The sequence below is a fragment of the Sinocyclocheilus rhinocerous genome, unplaced genomic scaffold (genome assembly GCF_001515625.1).
Source record: "Sinocyclocheilus rhinocerous isolate Xijiao unplaced genomic scaffold, SAMN03320098_v1.1 scaffold1852, whole genome shotgun sequence".
Taxonomy (NCBI): domain Eukaryota; kingdom Metazoa; phylum Chordata; class Actinopteri; order Cypriniformes; family Cyprinidae; genus Sinocyclocheilus; species Sinocyclocheilus rhinocerous.
The window spans coordinates 35,427-50,598 of NW_015636840.1; the positions used below are offsets into that span (position 1 = coordinate 35,427).

At 37.3% G+C, this 15,172-nt stretch overlaps 1 pseudogene; it reads right to left on the reverse strand.

Annotated features, from left to right (window-relative positions):
- Positions 1-7,455: 7,455 nt before the first annotated feature.
- LOC107748078 (vomeronasal type-2 receptor 1-like) overlaps positions 7,456-15,172 on the reverse strand; it is an 8,088-nt pseudogene continuing 371 nt past the window's right edge.

Sequence of the window (15,172 nt, forward strand, 5' to 3'; positions counted from 1 at the left end):
AGCAAGGAATACGATTCTCTCTCTGTGTATACAAATGCTCAAAGCCCGGTCCTTCCATTCTAGAATGGTAAACAGATTCTTCTCAGCCACTGTGTAGCAAAGCTTTCCTGACAATCTGGTGTCTAATTACTCCAGTGTGCCATTCTAACCAGACAGAACAGCTGTTCACAGGCTCCAGTTCTTTCCACACACACTTTTAGATTCATTCTGCACCATTTCTCACCTCCATGCACGGTCCTAAGTTAACACTCTCCAAGGATTTGGTTAGTAAATAAAACAGAGTTACTCAGCAATTGGCCAGTAACTTTTTTAATTAACGTAATAACTGCAAACATTATAGGCCAATGGATTGATTTGTAAGAATGACATTTGCTGAAACAAATGTTAAAACACAAGTAGGCCGATGTTTAAAAACAATCATGAAGTAAAAGACCACAAAGAACTGTGTACATGACATATTATACACATACACTTACCAGAGCTGTTTCTAGCCTTTTTCAGTAATAAGGCAGAGGCCCTCATCAAGTAAACACGTATAGGTTACCCCCATTTTCTTGGGGAGTCTGGAGGCATGGTCCATTTCCAAAATGTGTCAGTACAGTTATGTCACTGATTTGCTTCGGTTTTAATGTTTTAGGGGTTAATATTCCCCTCCATCCAGTGCTCCTTGTTCTCTGTGTTCAATTCTTTTTGTATCACATTCAGTGCTTGAAGTGGAAAAAAAGAAGTGCCGGTAATTCCCAATGTATGTATATAATACCGAAAGAAAGAAAGAAAGAAAGAAAGTTGTCTAGAGCATTTTTAATATAAATAAGCACCAGTTAAGCGGCGATACCAAACAGGACCACAGGGAGGCACCAAAAGACCACTAAACCTGCTGCCTTAAAGGGTTAGTTCACCCAAAAATGAAAATTAGCCCATGAATTACTCACCCTCTGGTACGAGAAGAGAGAATGAAAAGGAGCAAGGAATACGATTCTCTCTCTGTGTATACAAATGCTCAAAGCCCGGTCCTTCCATTCTAGAATGGTAAACAGATTCTTCTCAGCCACTGTGTAGCAAAGCTTTCCTGACAATCTGGTGTCTAATTACTCCAGTGTGCCATTCTAACCAGACAGAACAGCTGTTCACAGGCTCCAGTTCTTTCCACACACACTTTTAGATTCATTCTGCACCATTTCTCACCTCCATGCACGGTCCTAAATTAACACTCCCCAAGGATTTGGTTAGTAAATAAAACAGAGTTACTCAGCAATTGGCCAGTAACTTTTTTAATTAACGTAATAACTGCAAACATTATAGGCCAATGGATTGATTTGTAAGAATGACATTTGCTGAAACAAATGTTAAAACACAAGTAGGCCGATGTTTAAAAACAATCATGAAGTAAAAGACCACAAAGAACTGTGTACATGACATATTATACACATACACTTACCAGAGCTGTTTCTAGCCTTTTTCAGTAATAAGGCAGAGGCCCTCATCAAGTAAACACGTATAGGTTACCCCCATTTTCTTGGGGAGTCTGGAGGCATGGTCCATTTCCAAAATGTGTCAGTACAGTTATGTCACTGATTTGCTTCGGTTTTAATGTTTTAGGGGTTAATATTCCCCTCCATCCAGTGCTCCTTGTTCTCTGTGTTCAATTCTTTTTGTATCACATTCAGTGCTTGAAGTGGAAAAAAAGAAGTGCCGGTAATTCCCAATGTATGTATATAATACCGAAAGAAAGAAAGAAAGAAAGAAAGTTGTCTAGAGCATTTTTAATATAAATAAGCACCAGTTAAGCGGCGATACCAAACAGGACCACAGGGAGGCACCAAAAGACCACTAAACCTGCTGCCTTAACTTGACTGTACATGCTACTATACAGATCCATTCAGAATAACTAAACCACTGTCCAGTGCATAATCTAAAACACCTTCAGCCGGCATTCATTATAAAACACTCGTGCGTTTAAGTCAAATACACGCTGAAAATAATCATTTACTACCATCTGGACACGAGTCACTATTCTCTCCACCATCTCCGATGAAATCGTCCGTGTTTTCTTTGCATTAGCGCTGTTTTGAACTTATTACTTATTTCTAATGCATTCCCTTACTGGAATCTTGAACTTTCCAGAAGTTTACCAGTTTCAAATGACCTCCTGGGTAGTGTGCTTTATAGTGTCATTTCTAATCACCCAGACACTGACGCTTATACAGTGTTGGTAGCATAATCTAATAGGTAGCATTATTTGTCAGAACACCGGCAACATGTCAGAAGTGCCGGTACGCATGAAAAAGTGCTGGTACACTAAAGACTAAAATATTGAAGTGCCGGTACTGCGTACCGGTGCGTACCGGCCCACTTCAAGCACTGATCGCATTATTACTAGTTTAACGTTTAACAAATCCTTCCAAACAACATAGTGCATGAGAAAGTCTGTAACTGAATCGCAAACCGATTAAAGCTTTGCTTGTCCATTTCATTTAAAACAACCGACTCACGAGAGTGAATCATTAGAGAATTATATCATTTTTAAAAGCGGGCAGAAATTAATTCAGTAGTCAAATGGCCAAAAGTTTATCAATTTTAACAGGTTTTAAAGTTACATTTTTATTTGGACTACCTCAGCGGTCAGTGATCGAGTCAAAATGAGATCAAATCAAGGCTTTACTGAAGCCAATTTTAACAAAGAGTTTGAAGATCTTGCTAAACATTTAGGCCTTAACACTTGTTTTAAAAGTTGAACAGCAAAATATTATCCAAAGACGCAAACTAGCCTTACTCAACTTTTTTTGTCAAATTTTGCCGTATTGAATGTAAAATATAGGCTATTTTACATGATTCATGTAAATTCATAATTGATTTTAACGAGACAAGAAACATGAATGGAGACGTTTTCGCCAAACTGTATGAGGTACAAGATTAAGAGTAAATGTGTGTATTTTAAAACGTGTATTTTAAAACAAAACAAAAAATATATATTATCTGCAAATTTACAATAAATTCAGCAAAAACTACAATAAATTGAATTTTACTGTTTTAAGGTGATAAAGTGATATTGCTGTCACTGTGTTCTACAGCCTCAGTAATTCAAAATGATATGTAACTGCTTAACGTAAAAGTCTTTGTTCTGTCAGTTTCTCTCAAAGAGAGAGGGAGTGAAATGACTGCCATGCAGCTGTCAAATCACATCACTTCAACAACAATGAATGAAGAGTAAGTGAAAATGACCATCAATGGGCAGCTCCTCCTGCTGGACAAAGAGAGATTTTTTTTTTTTAACTAATCTGCCATGACAGCAGTCTGAATGTAATTATCAGCTTTAGCTACTCATCTGTCTCTCTGTGGAATGAAAGCATCTCAAAAGGCATCTTATGGACCAGATATCACCTTTTAGCACAAACACCAGAAAAATTTGCAAATGGCATCCTTTCAGGAATGCATATTGTTATAATGCATCTGTACCTGATGTGTAATAAATACTTGATCGGATGTCATAATGTAACACTGTGAGAGTTAGCTCAACAATATTGAATTTATTTATTGCAGCAGATGTTAGATCTGATCATGATTTTCTCACCTGTAGGGCACTTTTGAACTTCTGAGACATTTGTCATTGTCGTCTGTCATATCTCGTTCTGCCTCCATTTTATCTAGACATTTAGCCCACCTGAAAAACATTTAATATACAACACATAATGTGTCTGTAAGTGGTGGGCTTTTTTAAACTCAGATTCATTCCCATCCTGTCAGTTGATGGGACTTGAGCTTGATGGATGATTATTACATTTATTTTTAACAGTCATCACAAAGTAAAGCAAAGGTGCCCTTGAGATTAGCTAGGTTTTTTATTTTTTGAACATCAGTTACAAAATAACATGCATATCTAAGGTTTTCTCATTGACTGATTACCATAAACTATATTTGATTAGCCAAACTAAGAGTGTGAATAGGGTAAAAACAGACCTTTACCTCAGGTTAAAAAAATTGAGTTTAGTGTATTGTGCAAAATGAGCTTTTTGAGACTTGTGATGTGTACATAAGTGAAAAAAAAGGTTTATTAAGTACATTTTAAGACTGCCAAACACACATCTCAACCTTTGTGCTTTGACCTTCCTGAACACCATCCTGAACACTCATACAACTCTTAACCTTTAGATATATATATTTTTGACTCAGAGTTCATATATCATAAACATACACATCCGCCTGCACAGTATTCAGTATCTGACAGGTTGGAGAAGAAACCCCACACATTCACTGTGAACTGAAGGGCAACCCTTGACATGAATCCCACCCTCCAAAATAGTAGCAAGTGCATGCATCCTAACACCTCCCATTGGATCGCATCCATTATTAATCTAACCCCTTTAACGGGTTGTTCACAAAGACCTGATGAATGACTAAAATCATACCTTGACAGGTCAGTAGGTTTGCGTTTATCAGTGCTCAGTGTTTTCAGTGGTCAGTCCAGAGTTGAATGGGCACTTGGCCTCTCTGCCAAGACCATATTTAAGTATTTTGATTACATCACAACCACAGTTACCAGGCATACACACACAGATAGACTACAAAGGTCTTCCTCAGACACTCTGGGCTATTCCTCACTGAGGGTGTGTTGTTACACGTCCAATTACAGAAAAATATCATCACTCCACAAGGCATCTAGAGTGGCAAGTGGCAGTAAGTGAACCATGCACACTCATTCTCTCTGATACAACATCGTAAATATTGTTCATCCTTAGGATGCACAAACTTTGGTCTTTATGTAAGAAGATATAGTGGATGAACAAGCTTGTATTTTGTTAATTGTCTAATGTGATAAATAAAAATGGTAACACTTTATAATAACTTTCATTTATAAATCATTAACAAACATTATATAATGCTTGACAGACCATTAGTTAATATATATTCACATAGCTATAAATATGAGATAATGTTCTTGTTAATGTTTCCTAATTAACTTTTAAACATTACCTAATGATTAACATATGGTTATTTAATGTAAATTGAAATGCTAACAAATGATGATCTTCATTTGTTGGTCTTTGTTTGTTGTGTAGACCTCTATTTACACATCTTAACAAATAAGCTATTAATAATTTGTTCACGTTTTTGCAGTACTCAATCTAAAGTGGAAACTATTCATCATTTGCAAATGTTTATACATGTTTACTAATCATTAATACCTTTATGAGCAGTCATCTCAAATATGTTTGCTAAAGACATAACAGATTGTAATTTTGGTGCAAAAAAATGTTTTTATTGGCTCAACACATACATTAGTATACTACTCTTCAGTATGTCATTAAAAAGGATATTCCTTGAATCATAAATAAATAGGGGAAAACAAAACATTTTTTAAAAGAAAATACTTGTTCATTTATCAAAACAATAGAAGTGTTGTGCATTAATGCAAGCTTTTAATCATTTCATAACATCTGTCAATCATTTGTAAATTTTCAATAAGTGCTTGATCATATGGAATTGAAAGTTTAATGACATTTGTAAGTATTTTAACTTACATGAAATTATTTGTTTGAATGTTATCTAATGTTTAATAAGTGTATCAGCAAACATTAACAAGCACATGATCTCACGTTTCTAACTCTTTCAATATATATTAACTAATGATCCATTAAGCATTATATAATGTTTGTTAATGATTTATTAATGGAAGTTATTATAAAGTGTTATCATAAAAATTATATTACCAGCCCTAGAAATCGCGGTCCGGGGGCACCTAGATCGAACCGATAGGACACTTTTGCATTGGCGATTAAAGGGGCAGGGGCTCGAAAATCACTTTCAATGTGGTCTCAGACATTTAAACCCCACTTTATGTTTTAAAGGGGTCATATGATGCTGCTAAAAAGAACATTATACTCGGCTGTGTCTATTTTATACACCCTGCTTTTTCTAAACACCAAGTGTTAAATAAATAAATAAATAATACAAAATGAACAAATGTTCTTTACAGCAGGAACTGTTAAGAGTCTGTGGGGGATTTAATCACCAAATTATTAAAGAAGTCACACTGTCACATAGTGTCTGGTAACTGAAACAATAAACTAAAAAACAGCGTTTTAAAACAGGACAATCTTGTAACTTTTATTTTATGAAAAAGATAAAGCAAAGAGACAAAGCAACACATATGTTTTTATTAATACTGTTTACAAGCAATGCAATGAAGGCCTCAGTAGAGTCCTGTTCAGAAGTGAGTGTACCTTTAAACAGTTCACATTTGATGAATCCATGATGCCTTCTAAAACACACGTAGTCTAATCTAAATTTTCAAATTCACAAATCAATTAACAGCATAGTTTACAGAATTTTCACAAAAATATACTTCATTGTATGTTAGCAAAACTATTACAATAACTCTTTTACTGTATATAACAAATAGAACAGTTTAATGTATTGTGTCATCTCCAGTGGAAAGAGATCTGTTTATGAACTTTCAATGCTTCCACCTGCTGTCAGACTTCAGCATTACATTTACCACTTTATTTTTCATCCTTTTAAGACTAAAATTTGCCTCTGAAAAGATGTTTTATTTTGTAGTCAGTTTTCATGTAATTTGAACAACTAAGCTACAGTCATAAAAATATCCCCGAGTGCAAATTTTGCTCTTTTAAAGGGGTCATAACATGAGGAATCTTTTTCTTTTTCCCTTCTCTTTATTTTATTATTTTTTTCTCTTTTATAGTGCATCTGTTGTTTAAAGTACCAAAAATAAAATCACAAAAAATAGGAATCAATTTTTCCTTGACAATTTGAAACATAATTGGTGTGTGTAGAATGAAAAAAAAATATTGTACCTCTACTGTTGGAAATTCATGAAAAAAAAACAATTGTTTAATTTATTACAATAAATGTAATTATTTACTGGGTTTAACATGGATTAATTAATTTATTACATTATATTATATGTTGGATATTTAAATTTTTTGGTTGCACCTCCTCTACAGTTGGTACAATTGGTCTGCTCTTTAACTTTTTATAGTTTAATTTATTGAAACTAAGCTCCAAAAATGAGCCTCTCTAGTGTTCTGATATTAGATGAATACATTGGGATGTGACAGTTATAAATGATTTCAGACTTGACAGCAAACCCACAGTTTGATATTAAAATTTCTGCAAAGCACTGTACCTCATTTCACATGCAAGGAGTTCACATGTTCGCAAGTTTTAAAAGTAAAGCAGCAAGAAGGTCATAGATGGTGGAATATGGTCATAAAAACTATGATTATGAAAAATTATGAAAACAAATGTTATTATAAGTAGACATCATGAAAAAAAAATGATACGACCCCCTTAAAAGCCCTTTTATGTTATTCCCATTCTGTTTAAGATCTGGTATCTAAATTTATATTAAAGATCCTGGAAATATGGCAAAGTCCGATATAATAAGACTTCTACATTCACAGTGACACAGTAGATAGTTTTTGGGGACTGGCTTCAGTCATCTAGAGACACAGTGGATATGGTGGTTCCATTGGCGTTAGCGGAGCTGCTGGTGGTGCAGTGTCACGTGATTTGGCTCGGGGTATCATGAGTTCCTCTTTGTTCCTCTCTGGTTTGATAAGCAGCACATAGACCTTGGGGATGAAGATGCACGTGAGCAGGCCGAAGCTGGAAGCCAAGATGGCGGATATTTGCACCGCCACCATGAATTTCCCCCGCATGCTCAGGTAGGCGGGCACGAAGGAGATCCAAACGATGAAAAACACCAGCATGCCAAAGGTCACGCTCTTGCCCTCGTTAAAGTGGTCTTCCATCTTTCGTGCCACAAAAGCAAAAGCAAAAGTCAGCACAGCCAAAAGAATGTCATAAGCAAAGATAGAGCAGATGAAAATGATGTTTCCAGGGTCGCACTCCAGGATAATCTTAATGTTCTGGGCGGCTGTGTTCTTTACGGGGTGTGGCGGCATCAGAATCAGCCACACGGTGCAACCCACCACTTGGATCAGGGGGCACACTATCATTATCGCCCTCTGGTGCCTGGGATGTATGGGGTCTATATCATTCTTCTGAGGAATAGCTGCGGCGATGACGGCAGTGTCGGGACTCTGCTCAGATGCCGCTGCTGCTGCTTTGGCTGCTTTGACAGCAGCACTGACGGCTTTTACGGCTCTGGCTCTCAGTATGAGCAGAGCAGATTTGCCCATTAGTGAGGAGAGGCTCTGAGCAAAGCCTACGGCCAAAGCCACCTGGCTGGTCATGCAAGACCACATCTGAGGCTCACCAAGGAACACAATGGAGCAGAGGAAGGTTATCACTAAACCAAGTAGCAGGGAGAAGCTAAGCAGTGGGTCATTGACATTCACCAAAGGTGTGTTAAGGTGCATCAATAAGATAATCGCAACTGCAGTTATAACACATATAAATAATAAAATAAAACTATACCAGTGAAAATGGTAGTTTAGATCAAATATAAAATTAAATAAAAGTGGAATGGAATGACAAATGTGGAATATAATTAGTCCAATATGGTAATGGTAATTAAGTACAGTACTTATATAGTATGTATTGCACACTAATCTTAGTATTAATAAATAGGCAGTAATAATAATAATAAATTGCATTGCACAAGAAAAGTCCCTTACAAGACCACATCTGAGGCTCACCAAGGAACACAATGGAGCAGAGGAAGGTTATCACTAAACCAAGTAGCAGGGAGAAGCTAAGCAGTGGGTCATTGACATTCACCAAAGGTGTGTTAAGGTGCATCAATAAGATAATCGCAACTGCAGTAGTTGCTAAAGCCCCAAAAGCAGCAATGGGGATCAGTGTTATCCCAAGAGGTTCAGCAAAGTCCAGGAATTCAATGGTCTTTTGCACACATGCATCGTGATTGGCATTGGACCAGTAGTCTTCATCGCACTGGATACAGCCTCGTGCATCTGTTGGAATTGTATGAGTTGTTAAAATTGACAAAAAGGTCCGTTAAAAGTAACCAATTAAAAAAAATTCATTTTTCCCATGACCTGTTGTATTTGAGGGGATGCAGTCAAAGCAGCAGACTGGTTCTCCCTGCCGGATACCCATCCTGGTGCCGGGCTGGCATCGTTCACTGCACACAGATCGTGGTGTCTGTAACACAAGCAGTACAGTAGAGAAACAAAATGGGTGATAAGGATTGTCCAGGATTGAGAAAAGTTTTGAGAACATCCTTCTCTCAGCCACAACGTGAACAGGGTCCAGCTCCATGCCAAGTACAGAGCCAGCCCTCCTAACTAGTTTGTCCAGTTTATTTCTGTCTGCCACCTTCATACAACTTCCCCAACAGACCACTGCATAGAAAATGACACTAGACACCACAGACTCATAGAACATCTGCAGCATAGTGTTGCAGACGTTAAAAGACTTGAGCCTCCTCAGAAAATACAGCCTGCTTTGACCTTTCTTGAAGAGTGCTGTTGAATTTGATGTCCAGTCCAGTTTGTTGTCTATATGGACTCCCAGGTATTTGTAATTTGCAACAATCTCCACTTCCTCACCATGGACAGACAAAGGAGTGAGGGGGGTCCTGGATTTTCTAAAGTCCACTACAAGTTCCTTTGTTTTCCTGACATTGAGCTGTAGGTGGTTTAGCTCACACCAGGTAACAAAGTTGTCCCAAAGGTGTCACCACCCTGAATACATCCTACAACTACAGAGTCATCAGAGAACTTCTGAAGATGGCAGAATTCGGAGTTGTAACTAAAATCAGATGTATACAGGGTGAAGAGGAAGGGAGAAAGAACTGTCCCCTGAGGAGCACCGGTGCTGCAAATCACAGTGTCGGACACACAGTTCTGTATGCGGACGTACTGGGGGCGGCCAGTGAGGTAGTCCATAATCCAAGAGACCAGAGTAATGGTAATTAAGTACAGTAGTTATATAGTATGCATTGCACACTAATCTTAGTATTAATAAATAGGCAGTAATAATAATAATAAATTGCATTGCACAAGAAAAGTCCCTTATTGCATATGAAATGCACATGCAAAAATGTCCCAGCACTTATAGAGAGGAGTTGTACAGCCTAATGGTCACAGGAATAAAGGATCTTCTGAAACGCTCAGTGGAACACTTGGCAGTAATCAGTCTCTGGCTGAATGTGCTCCTCTGGTCGACCAGCACACTGTGTAGTGGGTGAGAAGGATTGTCCAGGATTGAGTAAAGTTTTGACAACATCCTTCTCTCAGCCACAACGTGAACAGGGTCCAGCTCCATGCCAAGTACAGAGCCAGCCCTCCTAACTAGTTTGTCCAGTTTATTTCTGTCTGCCACCTTCATGCTACTTCCCCAACAGACCACCGCATAGAAAATTACACTAGACACCACAGACTCATAGAACATCTGCAGCATAGTGTTGCAGACGTTAAAAGACTTGAGCCTCCTCAGAAAATACAGCCTGCTTTGACCTTTCTTGAAGAGTGCTGTTGAATTTGATGTCCAGTCCAGTTTGTTGTCTATATGGACTCCCAGGTATTTGTAATTTGCAACAATCTCCACTTCTTCACCATGGACAGACAAAGGAGTGACGGGGGTTCTGGATTTTCTAAAGTCCACTACAAGTTCCTTTGCTTTCCTGACATTGAGCTGTAGGTGGTTTAGCTCACACCAGGTAACAAAGTTGTAAAAACATAAACCTCACAGAGCTCCTCGGTTTCTCTAAGTGCGTATAGGTTCGATGGAGCAGGTGTACGATGGCATCATCCACTCCAAGTTGAGGCTGGTAGGCAAACTGTAACGGATCAAGGAAGGGTTTGACAAGGGGCCGAATGGATCTGAGGATCAGTCTCTCAAAAACTTTCATTAGATGAGAGGTCAGCGCTACTGGCCTGTAGTCATTGGGTACACAGGGCCGTGCAACTTTTGGTACCGGCACTAAGCAAGATGTTTTCCATAGCACTGGGACCCTCTCCAGATATAGGCTCAGGTTAAAGATGTATTGTAGCACACCACAAAGTTGCGGGGCACAGTCTTTCAGTATTCTTGGACTGATTCCATCAGGGCCCACAGCCTTTGTGGGGCTAAGCCTGCTCAATTCTATATATATATATATTCAGTTTTTATTCTATAAGATTTGACATGCAATAATGACAGACAAACTTCAACTGGTAGATTATATCAGTCCATTGGACTGGTCTTATTTTATTAAATATAAATATTCTCAAATATTAAAAAAAAAAAGTGTAATTGATAAATAGATATGAAATATTTATCAAATATATATTATACATTTAATGTTATAATCAACAGATCGATATTTTTCAAATATATATTAAATATAGTGTATTAAATGCTGATAAACAACACTTACTTCTGGTCCTCCAATCTATTTGAATGAGAGGTCTTTCTAGCCATAAGATATTCTACCAGCATCGCCACGGGAACCATTTCACTATTTCTATCACTCGGCTTGCAGCATTTCTCACAGCGAGTGTCATGGCGGAAAACCAAACCCACTATAATTTTACAAATACTGCTGTTGTTGTGTCACAGAATGCAGTTTGAAACATTTGTCAGTAGAGAATGTAGTTGTTTGAACTTCAAATATGCAGTTTATTAATAAAGATAGCACCTTTTACAGTCTTTGGTCTCATTAATCTATTATTTGTTTCAGAGCACATAGTTTTGGCTGAGGGCAATGTTTCATAACTTTAAGTTTGTATATAACTTTAATGATGTTGTATCAGAGTGCTGCTTTTGTACTTTTGACTGAATTGTTTAGCAATTTTTTATATAAAAAAAAAGATAATGGCTATTGTTGTTCATTAAATATTAATGTGCAATATAAATAACAGTATTTGGTATTGAGAAACGGTCTATGTGTTACTGATGTTGACTTTGGTTACATTGTTAAGCCATTAGATGGCAACAAGAGAGTGTCTTTATGAGTTTATGAGTATGATATATATGTGTGTGTGTGTGTGTGTTAAATTTTAAATGCATATTTATTAAATATGTATTAAATAATAAATGTTTAAATAAATAGCTTTTATTTAATATTTTCATTAATAAACATTTTAATCGATGGACAGCCTTATTTCTATTACATGTTCTAATTTATGATCATGTTAAATTACACACATCACATAACATATCATTCCTCACCTCCAGAATATCATTCTTCCATATGATGGAGCCATTACGGACGATCAACTTCTCGTCAGGAGCTGCTATGCTGTTGTAGTAACCGATGTGGTTATATGTAATCCCTCCTTCTGAATCACTCTGCCAATATAAGGTTTCATAAAAGCCGTCTACATCACCATTATTGAAGTATATCTCCTCTCCGGTGTGAGGAACAGTGAATCGGAGATTTTTCAAGTAGTACATCAGCTAAAAGAAGACCACAAGAGTAGTTATAAATGAGACATTGAAGATTAAACAAAACACATGTGTGTTGTACCTGCCAAGGCTCGAATTTGGTAATGTCAGCACACGTGTCATTCTCAAATGGGCCACTCCCGTGTTTACAGTGCTCTAGGTTATGCAGGGCATGTGCCATGGCATATACAGCCTTATACACATTATATGTAATCCTTAACTGCGACACGTCCGTGAAAGTATTATTTAACTTCTCTAGCATCTCTTCTTCAGTGCATCTCCTCATGCCTCTCAATACCTGCCTATAGTTCATAGTGCAGTTGAAGACTATTCCCCAAAACTCTTCTGTCAGAGAGTCATTATATGGACTAACGCTCAGCAGATGCTCTTTCAGGCCAGGTATATCTGCACACTTGACCGCAAACCCTATTGTACCTCCCAGGACAGGCAGGATGTCGGGGTGACGGGAGATGGCGGCTGACGTGACCCAGGCCTCGTTGGCGATCCAGGTGCGGTTAGTGACTTTGTTACGTAGCAGTTCCACCACTAGGGGGTTCAGATCCACGTCAGAGGAGAACACCACGATGATCTTAGCCGTGGAATCCAGCACCGCCTGCACGATGCACTCGATGGCCTCTGGGTTCCTGATCTTGGGGAGGGTTTCGGAGAAGGATATGCAAACTCCCGCCTCCTCCACCACTTCCTTGAACCTCTTGATGCCGTATTTCCCACCCAGGTCCAGCCAAAATGAAGCACTAGTTTTGCCATGGCGACAGATTGGTGCTCGTCGCTAGGGATGGTGCGGAGGAAGGTGGGGTACTGAAAGCTGCTTTCAAGAACTGAGCATGAGGACGCGTAGCTCATCTAGGGGAGTGGAAAGACAAATTCAGCTCAGTTTAAACGCTCAGAGATGTATTTGTTGATGGATTTCTGATATTATTAAATAGTAATTAAAAGACATAATAAATTCAAGCTAAAAATACACGTCAATGAAAAATCGAAGTCTTAAAAAAATCTAGTTTAAAACATGTTCCAAGTTCTTAGAAATGTACTCAAGAAAAGTTTAAAATTAATGGCTCTAAAAATGTCATGTGGTATAACCATCAAGTAAAAAGCAATAATTTTTTGAATGTGAGTGTACATCTTAATCATTGTTTTCATATACACTACCATTCAAACGTTTGGAGTTTGTACGATTATTTAATGTTTTTTGAAAGACGTATCTTATACCAAGGCTGCATTAATGCTATCAAAAAATACAGTGAAAACAATCATGGGCCTACTCCAAAATATTAATATAGTATCTGTTTTCTATTTTAATACATTTTAAAGGGGTCATATGATGCTGCTAAAAAGAACATTATTTTGTGTATTTGGTGTAATGAAATGTGTTTATGCGGTTTAAAGTTAAAAAAACACATTATTTTCCACATACTGTACATTATTGTTTCTCCTCTATGCCCCACCTTTCTGAATAATAGAAAGGTCAAAGAGCATTTGTTTGAAATTTTCAGCAGTCTTCACTGTCACTTTTGATCGATTTATTGCATCCATGCTTAATAAAAGTATTAATTTCTCAAAAAAAATCTCAATATCTTACTGACACTTTTGAATGATAGATAGATAGATAGATAGATAGATAGATTTCAGTACTATTAACTGTAAACTATACTATTTAGTTTTTAGAAATTATAATAAAAACCTTTTTTTTTTACCAATTTACCAAAATACAATTTCCTGTTTTTTTGTTTTGTTTTGTGCATGCTTCTACTTGTTTGTTGCACCACATGACAAAACAATTATTTAGAAATATATTCAAGTCAGTGCATTTTTTATAGTAATAGATAAGTAATAAATCTGGACCAATAAATGAGTATCATGCCATTGCCCCAAATACAGTGGTAGTTGAAAGGTATAGAAATAGTAGAGGCCGAGTATCCTGGCTGTGGCTATGGACAGATCAGAGCCTCCTGCCCCCACCAAAGCAGAGAGAGGGGGTCCATCCCCACAACGGTAGTTGGGCACAGCCTCGTCCTGGCCTGTCAGGAAGGTGAGTGTTCCCACTACGGCTTTGGAAATGGTGAAGCAGGAGTCATAGATGACGTAATCCAGCTCAGTATCAGGTAAGATGTCATTTCCGTTGTTGATCTCATTCAGGGTAAACAGCATGGTCTGAGCCCAGCGGAAAGTACAGAAGTTAAAGCTGAGGGAGAATTCACATGTTAAAACTGAATGGGGTTTCCCAGACATAATTCACTAATAGTGCTAGACTGAATTACATTTTGTTTATTTCAATTTGTCCACTCGGGTTGCATGACTGAAATGTTTGTTTCTTAAAATTTAATACATTTGCTTTTATAAATCTTGTCAAATTGTATTTATGATCTTGTTGATGCTGCTCTTATTTCTCCTAGAATCTAAATCTATTTAACAGAGGATACCATAACATGTAATACCAGCTGTCACCACTAGATGTCTCCATGCAGGTTGATAAGCACAATACATTGTACTAGGTTATTTTCCATTGATGAGTTTATGGAACATAAAAGAGGTCTCTCGGGAGGACAAGCTGTAATTATTCCTTGGACAACAGTTTGATTGATTTTGCATGACCAATGATTTTGTAATCGTTGCGATTACAAAGGAAAGACGCAATAAATCCAGTAAATTAAGCATTTGTAATTAAGCCTCTTTTCACTTTTAGAGATACACATTTCTCTAATAACAAGCAAGTATGTACTTAGTATGCACGTTTTATTTAAGTGCACTATTGTGACAGTAGGCTACACATCATAAGATATCGTCAGAATAACTTTATTGCCCATCCAAAAAAAAAAATATATATATATATATA